This window comes from Merops nubicus, unplaced genomic scaffold, assembly GCF_000691845.1.
Source record: "Merops nubicus isolate BGI_N331 unplaced genomic scaffold, ASM69184v1 scaffold163, whole genome shotgun sequence".
Lineage (NCBI taxonomy): Eukaryota > Metazoa > Chordata > Aves > Coraciiformes > Meropidae > Merops > Merops nubicus.
In genome coordinates, this window is record NW_008596670.1 from 50,294 (window position 1) to 62,079 (window position 11,786).

Here is an 11,786-nt window from a genome sequence, read left to right on the forward strand (position 1 = left end):
CCCGAGTATAGACACATTGGCAGAGAAGCAAGTAGGGAATAAACTACTGCTACAAGTGACCAGCTGGGAGATACTTGGTTTAGCCCCATTCACGTACATGGAGGAAATCAAGTGTGTGTGTGAAAGAATACTCCTGAGAAGTGCCAAAGGCTGCAACTGAAAGAAGTAGCAAATTAGAACACACATAAAAAAACTAGAAAGGTGCTAGCATGAAACCTAGGTCTGGCAGTATGTAACAGTAGCTATGGGAAATGTGAAACCACGGACTGACTGGATGCCCTGCTGGAGCAGAGCACAGACACACACAGAGCACAGAGCAGGGGAGGAGTTATTCAGAAAACTTTCCTCTGAGACTCTCTTTGGTTTTGTTGCTGATCCTGAATTTAAAGGCTCCTTAGCTGGATGGATATATAAACTGGCAACCAAAACCAAGAGTATAACACACAGAAATAAATTTTAAAGCAGAGAAGTGATTATCGAAACCTCAGTTTATACGTTAATATAAATGAAACTAGACAAACGAGAACAGATGCTGTCTTGGGGCGATTATTTACCATTGCTAATGCATAGCAGTGCAATAAATGTAGCTATTAGCATAGGGATGCTTTCATCCAGCTGTAATCCCAGCATTCACTGAAGTAAAAGAGAAAGTAATAAACCTAAAGCTACCTTTTCCTTCTCCACAGAAAAAGACATAACATACACCATGAACACAGAAGTCTAGAGAAAGAGATCTTTGGAATGTCTGCACAATCCCATAAAACAAACAAACAAAAAAACTAACAAAAAACAAACAGAAGTAGTGCCTACCACAAAGTTTATAACTAGCTCTATATTTGAACTTCAAAAGAGGCAGAAGGGCTTAAACCTAGTGATCCAGCTAAAGACCATCTCCACAAATGATCCATTTTATTTGATCTTAACACTCGGAGTTGCAAAATTCCTCTGTCTGTAGCCTAGTCTTGTCATATTTTGTGGAAAGAAGCAACGACAACATTCAGTGCAACCTCCGGAGGAGCTAAACGTCAAGATATGGGTTTTTCTCCAAAGTTGCTCTTTATTTCCTGACCCCGTAGAGATCAGCTCTTTTTTTCTGGGATGTTTTAATTAATAGGGTACTAGGATGAGTGTTACGCACAATGTTGCAAATGGTCAGCAGTTGAGTGCAGACACAGAAATCAAGTTCCGGTTTTCAGCCTTAACACTGTTTTCTCCATGTCCCCGATCACTGTGAAGCTAGCCTAAATTGTAACCACAATACATTTTCAATGACATTTTTTTTTTCTTTGACTATATGATGATCATTGGGCAAGAGAATGGAAATAAATTAAGACTTTGTGTACGATTAATGAAAAAAAATCCCAGTGTATCAATCAAAAATTGGTGGCATATGAATATTTGGAACAGTAAAAGAGTGTGCTTTGCTCATGAGTCTAAGAGACTGTTCTACAGGTGACAGCACTTCTCTGCTCTTTGCTCAGCCATATGTCAAAGGAAATTTAAACTACCTGAGAGCTCATCTTTAGTTACGCTGTTCACAGGCAGAAGAAATCACTTTTTTTTCAATTAGCCTGACTTAGTGTTTAGTGTTTAACACAAACTGTACAGCCTTATCCAAACTGAGATAATCTCTATTTAATACATAGGCTGCATACAGGTTTTCTTCTTGATTTCCATGGCATTTCTGGTAGTAACTCCTCATGTTAAGCAATGGAAAACTAGCCTGTTATCATCAATTCTTGGTATTGTGTTGCAATAACTAGCTGTGCTCAGTCCTGCATCTTTTCCAATTGTCTAAAACCAGTCATATTCAGCTTGTAGTTAGAACTGTTTACCCCTGAGAGCTGTATGCTATCAAATGATGTTCATCAGGTAGTGGAAAAATCTTACAAAAGCTGATCCTAACCTTTTCCTCATCAAAATAGACTGAAAATACATTTGTTTCTCTTTCTAGAGATCATCTGTTTATTTACATATAAAGAAATTGTTATAGCTCCTTGGGTGTCCTTCCAACATACCAGTCTATTATACAGCAACTCCTTCTAATGTAGAAACATTATAATATTCTACAACAGTAATAAACGCACAAAAACAGATCTGCATACTCATTTTAGATAAACACACATAATGGCATGTTAAAATGAACATTCCTGAAAAGCTACAGTGCTCTTGGCTCTGCAAAATATAGGTAACAATCTCAAAAGGAGAGACTTCCTAATGATTTCTTATTTACATTCCTAGCTGGGTCAGAGCAGGATATATGGAGACAATAAAAATAACATCTCCCTATAGAACATGACGCAAAGTGGGCAGTGAATATTCTGTGTGCTGATACACAAGCAGATGGAGACTTTCTGGAGTTTAATAATTCCTATTTTTAAAGCTGTTGTCATCATTTATATTTCAGTAGCATTTAAAAACCACAGCTAGGATTGTGCTGAGCAAAACGGGAAGCAAACATTGCTGACACACCAACCATTCAGGTCAATGACTGGGATTGGAAATGCAATACATTGCCCATGGTCAGTTTTAGAATTAAGAGCTCTGAATACCCCGTTCAAGTCCACCTACGCTAAGTGCTATGAGTTACTACGGGCACAGACAGCCCCTTGGGTGGAAAAGATGGCTTGTCTTTAGAAATGACTATGAAGTTGTATTTCACTCTCACATATACCGTTGCATATGATGGAAATTCTGTGTCAGTGAAGCTACTTGAGATTTATGCTGATTTAAATGAGAGCAGATGATGGGCTGTAATCTGCTGTCTGGTTTATAACAGCTCAGAGGTTCACATGGAAATGTTATGTATCTTTACTGTAACAACTCTAATAACCATCCTCTTGCATAAAGAAAAAAATCAGCTGATGACATTAATCCTAGCAGCACAGAGTGAATGACTGCAACTGATCAACCTGCCAGCTGGTATAAACACAGCAAACAGGAACAAGGGTCGAGTGGACACAGATTTGGGGCTACTGTGTCATGCCCACTGGGTATCTTTTCAGTGTCTAGCAATCTGCAATTCTAAGCCTGTGATCAGGCTTAGTGAGATATATGCCTTTAGCTCCTGCTCTTCCTCCAAACCAGCTGAGCTGCAGCAGAAAGTGGCTTTACAGTCCTTGGATATGTCCTGGAACAGGGGAGGGCACTCAGGTTTTGAGCCTAACCGAATATTTCCTTCGTGCTCTGAGTAGGTGGAGCCAGGTAGAGCTGGGCTGGTCACACCATGGACATCACTGTTTCTGGCTGTTACCCACAATTCAGCCTCCAGCACTGATGCTAATCTGGGACTTGTATCTCAAAATAAAAATGTATTTTTAATCCACACAGAAATAACTTCTATTCAAACTATACTTACAGACCAATAATACATAGATACTTTCTTCTTTGGTTTACACAACAATTAAATCTTCATTAATTGTCAAGGTATTTGGGTTTAAAAAAAAAAAGATCTTTTTTTTTCCCCTAAGATTGAGCTATAGGGTTGAATATTACAGTCTTCCTTTGGCTTATCAAGATAATTTTGTGTTGACTACATTAAAACTGACTCTTTCACAGCATTGGTTTAACCTAATTTTTTTTTTCCCCACTACACTATGTAATTGTCTATTAGAGATAATGAAAGAATAGATACAAATAGGCAGTGATTTAAAATCATAATGTACAGTAATGCCTCTTTTAGGCAACCTCAGAACATCTGTTAGAATTTCAATCAGATATTACAACAGAAAAACCATTATTGCTATGAACAGTGATAAGCACAGTAACTTTAACGGTATTTTTACTGTGTAAGGACAAACTCTTTGCTATGGTAAACCAACTCAATCTCATACCAGTGAAACAACTGGATGTGTTGATATGCTAAGTCTAAAAATTCCCACACCAAATTAAGTTGAAGAGGAATATACTTTTAATAATTTTGACAGATACAACGGTGCCAAGTAGCTCAGTGCAGAAAAACAAGACATCGTAAAGTTTACATGGACAACTGTATTAACATCCAAGCAACTCTGACTCACAGAGACAACAGATTTCTCAACTCTGGGGAACTGAAATGGTTTCTTATGGCTATAAGAATTACAGACTGCCAGAACCGGCACAGGCTATGCCTGGACTAGGAGACTCAAAAAAGGCTCACATTAGTATATGCTGCTTCAAAACTCAAACAGCATTGTAAAGTGAGTATTTCTAAACACCTTGTGAGTTTTTCTTCAAAATATCCCTGCATATTTAGTAATTTGCACATACTGTTTGCAATAAGATCTATGGCATTAAAGCAACCAGCCGTGCACACAGGATAGGATGCCTGGATCTCTGAACCCTGCTTCTAGTCCAGAATTAGCACCTTAATTAGGCTGCAAAGAAAGAATTTAAAAACTCTGCACATCCATGTGCCCAGGAAAAGTGAAGTTTAACTAGACTTGAAACTGGCAAGCAACATCAAGAGCAACAAGAATAGCTTCTATAATAAATAAGAACGAGAAAGCCTGGACAAGAAAAATACAGGCCTACAGCTAAGCATGGTAGATGTAGCACACCCTGGCTACAAAGAAGCCCTACAGCATCTTGGGCTGCTTTAAAAGGACCATACCCAGTAAATCTAAGTGAGTACTTTACCTAGTACTTGGTAGATTATGTGTAGCACATTGCATCCAGTACCCTGTTCTCAGTACAAGAAAAACAGTGACAAACTGCAGCAACTTCAGTAAAAGGCAACCAGGATGGTTAGAGGCAAAGGCAAAAGCCTTCTGAGAAGATGAGGGAAAAAAAAAATTTTTTCAGTGTGGAGAAGACTTATTCATGGGACTCTAAAGGAAGCCTAACAGTACTTACAAGGAGGTCATCAAGAAGACAGAGCCAAGCACTTCAGAGCAGCTCCCAGTGGCAAGACAACATGCCACGGACATAAAATTAAACAATACAAGAAAAACCTTTTTTCATCATGAGAACATTCAAGCACTGAAACAGGTTGTCCACAGGCATTAAGCGGTCTCCATTCTTGAAGGCCTTCAAGACTAGATGGGATAATGTCCTTAGAAATCTTATCTGATTCACTGCCCCTGCTTTGCACAGGATGTTGAACTAGATAACCTGCTGACGTCTCTCCTAACCTCAGTCATTATGTGTCTGAATGTCAATGTCTGCATTTGAGCTAGTTGCCTAAGATCACATTATAGTCAGGGGAAAGCTAGTCAATACCATCAGTGGAGTTTAGTCAATAATTCATATGACCAAATGTAGATGAATCATGTTACTTCATTAAATATATTGATTAGCTCACTGTTGAATAACGTTAACCTTCATGGGCTTGGCCAGCTGCAACTGTCCACATTATATACACATAGTCATATGAGCTGCCCCCACTACATTTAAAATATCCGTTTCTAAACACAACTCTTACCACTCTAAAAAAAAACCAACACATTATTTGAAGAGTCATAGCCCTGAAAGTACACACTTTGTTTCATGAGAAAAAGTCCAGTCAGCACTAGCAACAATTTTTGACATGGATGTACTTGGAGGAATAAGGGAACTAAAGTTCTGTCATTAGCAACGTCTGTTACACTGTATGCATTTAGGGTGACATGACAGGAAGAGCAGATCGGAGAGCAGCCTCCCATACCTTTTATCCCCAGTTGATGTCCCCAACTATCAGTGACAGTAGCTGCAAGCATCAGGGCCCTGTGTATACCAACAGGCTTCAGCTGCCCTGCCCAGTCTCAAACCACCTTCTTCTGCAATGTCCTCTTCCCCTGCCCACAGGCTTGATATCTGGGTGAAAGGTCTGCTTTGATATGGAATAGCTGTGTAATGCTGGAAAAGATTTCTATAAAAAGAGTTAAGCTGTGGGAAAACTGCTGTGAGAAGCTCCAGCTGGGGCTTCTACCCAGGTAGCCTCCATCCAGTGGCCTGGGGGCTGCACTGAAGCCTCTGCCCTCCATGTAGGTATTTGTGCTTTGCTTGTGTCTTGTGATGTTGATCCTGCCTCGCTGACAATCACCAGCTGGACTGAACTTTGTTACTGTCACCAAACCTGCTCAGCCTGTTGTGTTAGGTACTGTGGGACTGCACGCCCCATCAAGGACATCACTGTCCTGCTGTCTCTCTCTGCTCCCTTGTTACGGAGCCTGGTCAGCGCTGACTGCTGACAGCAACTGACAGCAAAGGATTCAGTAGCATCACCACTAATACAAATGGAAGCATAAATGATAAATGTGTATTAGCACTGGCTCAGACTGTTGGACATCTTGCTGATCTGTTCAGATTCACCCATTTATGGAGCCATAGGTCAAGTGCTACTTCAAAATTTATGCCTTCAGAATGCTCTTTAATAGTACTACTGCTTCAAGATGCCATTCCTCCAAATTCATCCTCCAAATGCTACTTTTTTCTCCTCCTTGCAATGATATGCACAGATTAAAAACACTTTTAATATATTTACTTATATGAAACATGCTGTGATGTCTGCAAATATTACTCTCCTTTTCCCCAGATAAAATAATTTCCTTATTTAGGAAAGCTTGAGGCAAGATAAAAAGAGTACTGAACAATCATCCACAAGTGTCAATGATACACATTTTTTTACTTGAGCAATTATGGGTATGTGACTAAGGTTTCTAATCATAAACAAATTACATATTTTAAAAAGTTCTCCATTTATGCATTAAATCATTGCAAATAAAAACAGTGCAGTACCATGAAAAACAAGCGTGCGTCACTTCAAGTGATTGTACTGCATTAGTCACCAAAAGTTAGTTCCTAAGATTTCACTCATTGTAATGGTCTTTACTTAAGAAGAATGAAATTTGTCACCCACAATCCTAATACGCTTTCTCTTTCTTTTTTAAGAGCTCAATCAAGAGGACTGAGCTCCTTATAGGATAAGACACTTCTTCAAATGAGTGAAACATAGCAGCGCTCTACCCATAAGTAGAAAGCTGAAGCAGATTGGATTACTTATGAGAAAGTTTACTACTTGCAAGACAAAGGCTTGAAAAACATTTGTTGACAACATTTCCTGAAAATTGCTGTGGTTTTGGAAGTGTAATGTTCAGAGTTCTAGTGTCATACCTTTGAACATACCTAGAAATAAGTACTAACAAGAGCCAAAGTTTCTCACTTACTAATCAGTTTAGAGGATGAAGCTCTGAAATCCTATATGTCACTACGAAAGTATATCCCTGCAGACAGAATGCAAGCTCTTCAACCAGTGTTTAGTTCTGCTTCTGTTCGTTCTCCAGGCTGACTTGAGTAGCATCCTGTCAGACAACGTTACCTACTGAAACCAAGAAACGTATTCCTATGGACTTGAACAGCCGTTACATGATGCTGACTGGCCAATGCCACCTTCTCTGAAATCAGTCATTTCCAGCAACTTCTCAGAAGTAAATGAAGGAAAATGACATTAATATCACCTACTTGATTAATCTTGAGACCCCTTTCGCCTACAAGACGTTTAAAATTTGCGTCACTTGCCTCGCAAATAGACATAAAGAATCCATTTTTAAGAGCCTGAGCTGTATGACAAAAGATACATACTTTCTGGTAGTGCTGTCTACAAACATCTTGCTATTTTGGCACTTGTAATCATCATTTTTTTTCCTGGTTTAGAGATTTAATGTCTCCAAAAGTGGCTTAGATCAGTAGAATTTAGCAACAGAAATTCCTGATCAGTCAGAACTAGGTGAAGAATATATGTAACACTTGAGGTCACAGAAATCTGATCCACTATCACTCTTAATTAGGTAACACCATCCTACTTAATTTTACTAATAGTCTATGGAAGTTCTATCGTTTGTAGTCATACAAGGAATCTCCACAATCAACCCTATTAGTCATATCACACTCTCAAATATCTTGCCAAACCTAAATTCTCCCTAATTCCTTCCCTTATCTCACCCTCCAAGTTATTTCAGCAGGCTTGATACGACTGTGCTGACAGATAGCCTGTCACAGGACTAGGTGCTGTGGGACTTCTGCACAGGCAAAGTGCATTGTCTTCTCATGGGCCAACAAATGAAGAAAACACTTGCTCTGTGCCTGCCCTTTCTTACATGTCTCATAATAACTTAAACACATCTGTCTAGTTTAGAAGCTGTTGGTGCCATGTCTTGTCCACCTGTAAAGAAGACTGAAGGCCACCACAAAAGTTAAGACTGTGTTTTCAGGCTGAGCACCCTCCACATTGTACTTACAGACTGACACTTCCTGTTTAGTTGCTTTTTGTGGGACGAAGGATTTTTTAGAAACTGAATAGTGTGAGGAGACAGCCCTCAAGAACTGACTGCAGGAACTTTGTAATGTACCAACTCCATGGGCCCCAGGGAAATGGCCTGATTAATTGACTTGATCAATTTGTGACTGATCATTGGAACCTGCTCCTTTGACTGACAATCTGCACGTCTTTCTACCTTTATCTTTGCAGGTCATGCAGAATTCAAACATTCACTGCTTTCACGTTCCTCACTTGAAATTATATTAGAGTGCTGATTTGAGGTCTGAATTGAAACCTTACAAAAATGGACATCCTGTACTCTTTCCTTCTACCTACTGCAAGGTCTTACTAGATTTTATTCTGCTCATATATAGATAAATTCTTCAACATTAATCATCCAAGCATTTAATAGATCAGATTCCTGGTCTTTTTGACTGAACAAAGAAATAACTTCACCAAATTTAAAAAGGAACTAGCAATAGAGAAAGGTAATGATTTAGAATCTTCACTGGAAACTAGATGTACATATAAATCTTTGAATCAGAGATTTGCAATGAATCTTTGCACTCCCTTACATTTATTCCATCAAACTCAAGTGTGCAGTGTGTTCTATCCACCATAAAATCTAACCTTTAAAAGAGAAGAAGCAAAGATACACGCCATCTGCAGATATGCAAGGAAGTGATATACAGTATGAACCTATGCATCTGAATCTATGTATACAACCATTATTTTTTATGCTGTTAAAAATAGACAGCATAGGGACTGAAGCCCAAAATTAAATCATGGAAGATAACTTAAGAGCCTTTCTTTTTACTACATTCATAGAACCATTTCCATCTACCATATTCTACCATGCTGAAGCACTGGCTTCAGGTTTGGTACATACAGAGACAAAAAGAATATAACTAAAAGGAAATGCACTTATGGTAGCAACTGATCTTACTACTTTTATTACACTAACTTGAAAATAATCATCTTTCTGTCAGCACCTTCCTCTTTCCACTAGTCTAGTTTCATTTCTCCTAATGTTTCAAAGAAATGGGTCTTACTTTTTGGTAATTAAATAAAGTGAAATGCTCACGTGTTTAACTTTACTATCAAGTGGAAAATAGGCAATAAGAATAACTGCTTTAGAATGGTTCAAAATAAAAGATGGAGAGAATAATACTGTAGTAGCAGTGGTTTGAACACAAAATTCAAGACGTATCTCTTCTGAAACAGATTCACTGCAACAGACTTGAAGTCAAGTGCAGAGAAGTAGAGTGATGCCAAGGAAACAGCAGATGAGATCTGTCAACATAAATAAATATTTTTATCTGAACAGATACTGTACATGAAAGGTATGTTCAAAAATGTGATAGGACTTAGAAAGCATACCAGGAAAATGACTAGTTTCTAACAACTGGTACCTGACCCTACTTTCTCAGCAAGTACGTATTTTGTACTTAGAAATTTGAAGTGTGACATTCTCAAAACAGTGTCAGTCTACTGGCATTCTTTTTCCTTTTTACTGAAGGAGTTGCTTAAATAAGATTCTAACGCATGAAGAGAGGAACCTGTGCAGAGGAAACCGATGTACCATTGCAAGGACATTTTGATCTCTCATGTTCTCTGTTATACATATAAAAAGTGTAGTGCTGAAAGGAATTAAATGCTTTTCAATGCATTTTTCAATGATTCCTCACAAACAATGAATCCACTTGTTATACAAAGTATGTTAGCAATAGGAGACTAATTAAAAGGGATGTTAATAACCTGCAACACACAGAGAATTAATACAAACCGTAAGGACCGAACTAATCAATCGGAATAAAACAAACTGAGGGGAAAAGCCTTCCAAGTACTGCAATCACTATCACAGCCACAGAGTTCAGAAAGAATATTAGCATAAATTTTCCTAGATATGCTCGAAAAATTATATCCTGCATGCTGATGAAGACCCAAACATTTCCTGATTCCTCTTATAATACAGCAATATTTATGTGATACTGATTATGAATAACATACAGAAAAATATGAATTTGTACTATCTGCTCTAGTAGAATTCCACTCTAGTGATGATACATTAATTCTGATGTCATATCCCTGGATTTAAAAAACAAATGACTACTTATTTTGATAGAGTAAATTGAGATCAAACAATATAGACTATGTGCTTGTAGAAAATTATTAATTATATATGGACAAGTCATCCAAACAAAACAGTATTTAAGTGCATGAAAATTCTCATAAATCCTATTAGAACATAGGAATTAACTGTTTCTGCACACATATAGGTTCAGAAAATAGATCATTACCGAGTAAATTTTCATTTTGGATACTTCAAAGGTCTGTAAATCGCAAGGTCTTTTTTAAGACCTCATATTTTACAATCTGCATATACTATTGCAAGATGAAACAATGAAAGTTCAGCAACCAGAAAAATCCATTACTAACTCATGAAGTTACCTAATTACCCCTGCATTGCTTTCTCCCCTACTGCCTTAGTGCAAAAACAGACATTTAAAAATCAAAAATCTTTAATGTAAAGGTGACAAGAGGAAAAAGCCCCATGGTTAATAAAAAAAAACAGCATAAGATCTGTTTGTGATAAGATCATAAACAACTTTTTCAGCATATATGGAGAGGAGGTTGAATTAGGAGGAGAACACAGTAGCAAGTGGAGTTTCACTGAAACAATTTGATTCTAAATATTCCACGCTTACAGATCAGGTGCAAAATTCAACTCCTGGAACTTCATGTGAAAATTTAGCTTGAATTCTAATCCTTCTATCCCTCCAAAACGGTACCTATAGTTTTTTTTTTCTGTTAAACCTGCTAATATAACTTGAAGAAGTCAATACACACCTGCCATGGAGAAGATCTGCTAGGACATATATTTTGTAGAGATACCACAGTAATCAGAAATCTGCACTTTATACCTTTGGCTAAAATCATTGTGTGAAGTCCACTAATGAACAGTGACAAATAGTGAGTTTAAATTTAGTACTCTTTGGAGTGGACTGATCAGGTTTTCCTCTGGAACCTGTCACCCTGAAAATCATTTAGAAGTTAATAATTGTGTTTACAGCAAAGTGCTTCCCTGCATCCTGCCAGCATGGTGCTCTAAGAGAGTAGGCATCTGTGTTCTCTACCCTTGAAAATGACATGAGAATCAGGAGAGGCGTGGGGCAAAAGGCATGTTTGAGTACTTGCAACATCCTAAGTTGCATTAGTTACGAGCATAGCTAACAGCTCTAGAAAGGTGACTATGCCGCTGTACTGAGTACTGGTGGGAGAGTGCTGTACCCAGTTCTGGGCTCCCCAGTACAAGAGAGACATGGAAATACTGAAGTGAGTCCAGCAAAGGGTCATGAAGATGATTAATGGACTGGAGCATCACATGAAAAAGCACTGATGCAATTTATCATTTGAAGGATGACAGAGCATTAACACAATTCTTAGAAGTTTGGTGAAAAAGCAGCACAGGTAAAATATTTAGAAGGATGCCAAATCAAATGAGAGATTATGTTTTGATGAGGAGATCCTTCTGCTGATAGGGGATATAGAAGAAAAATGGCAACACTCT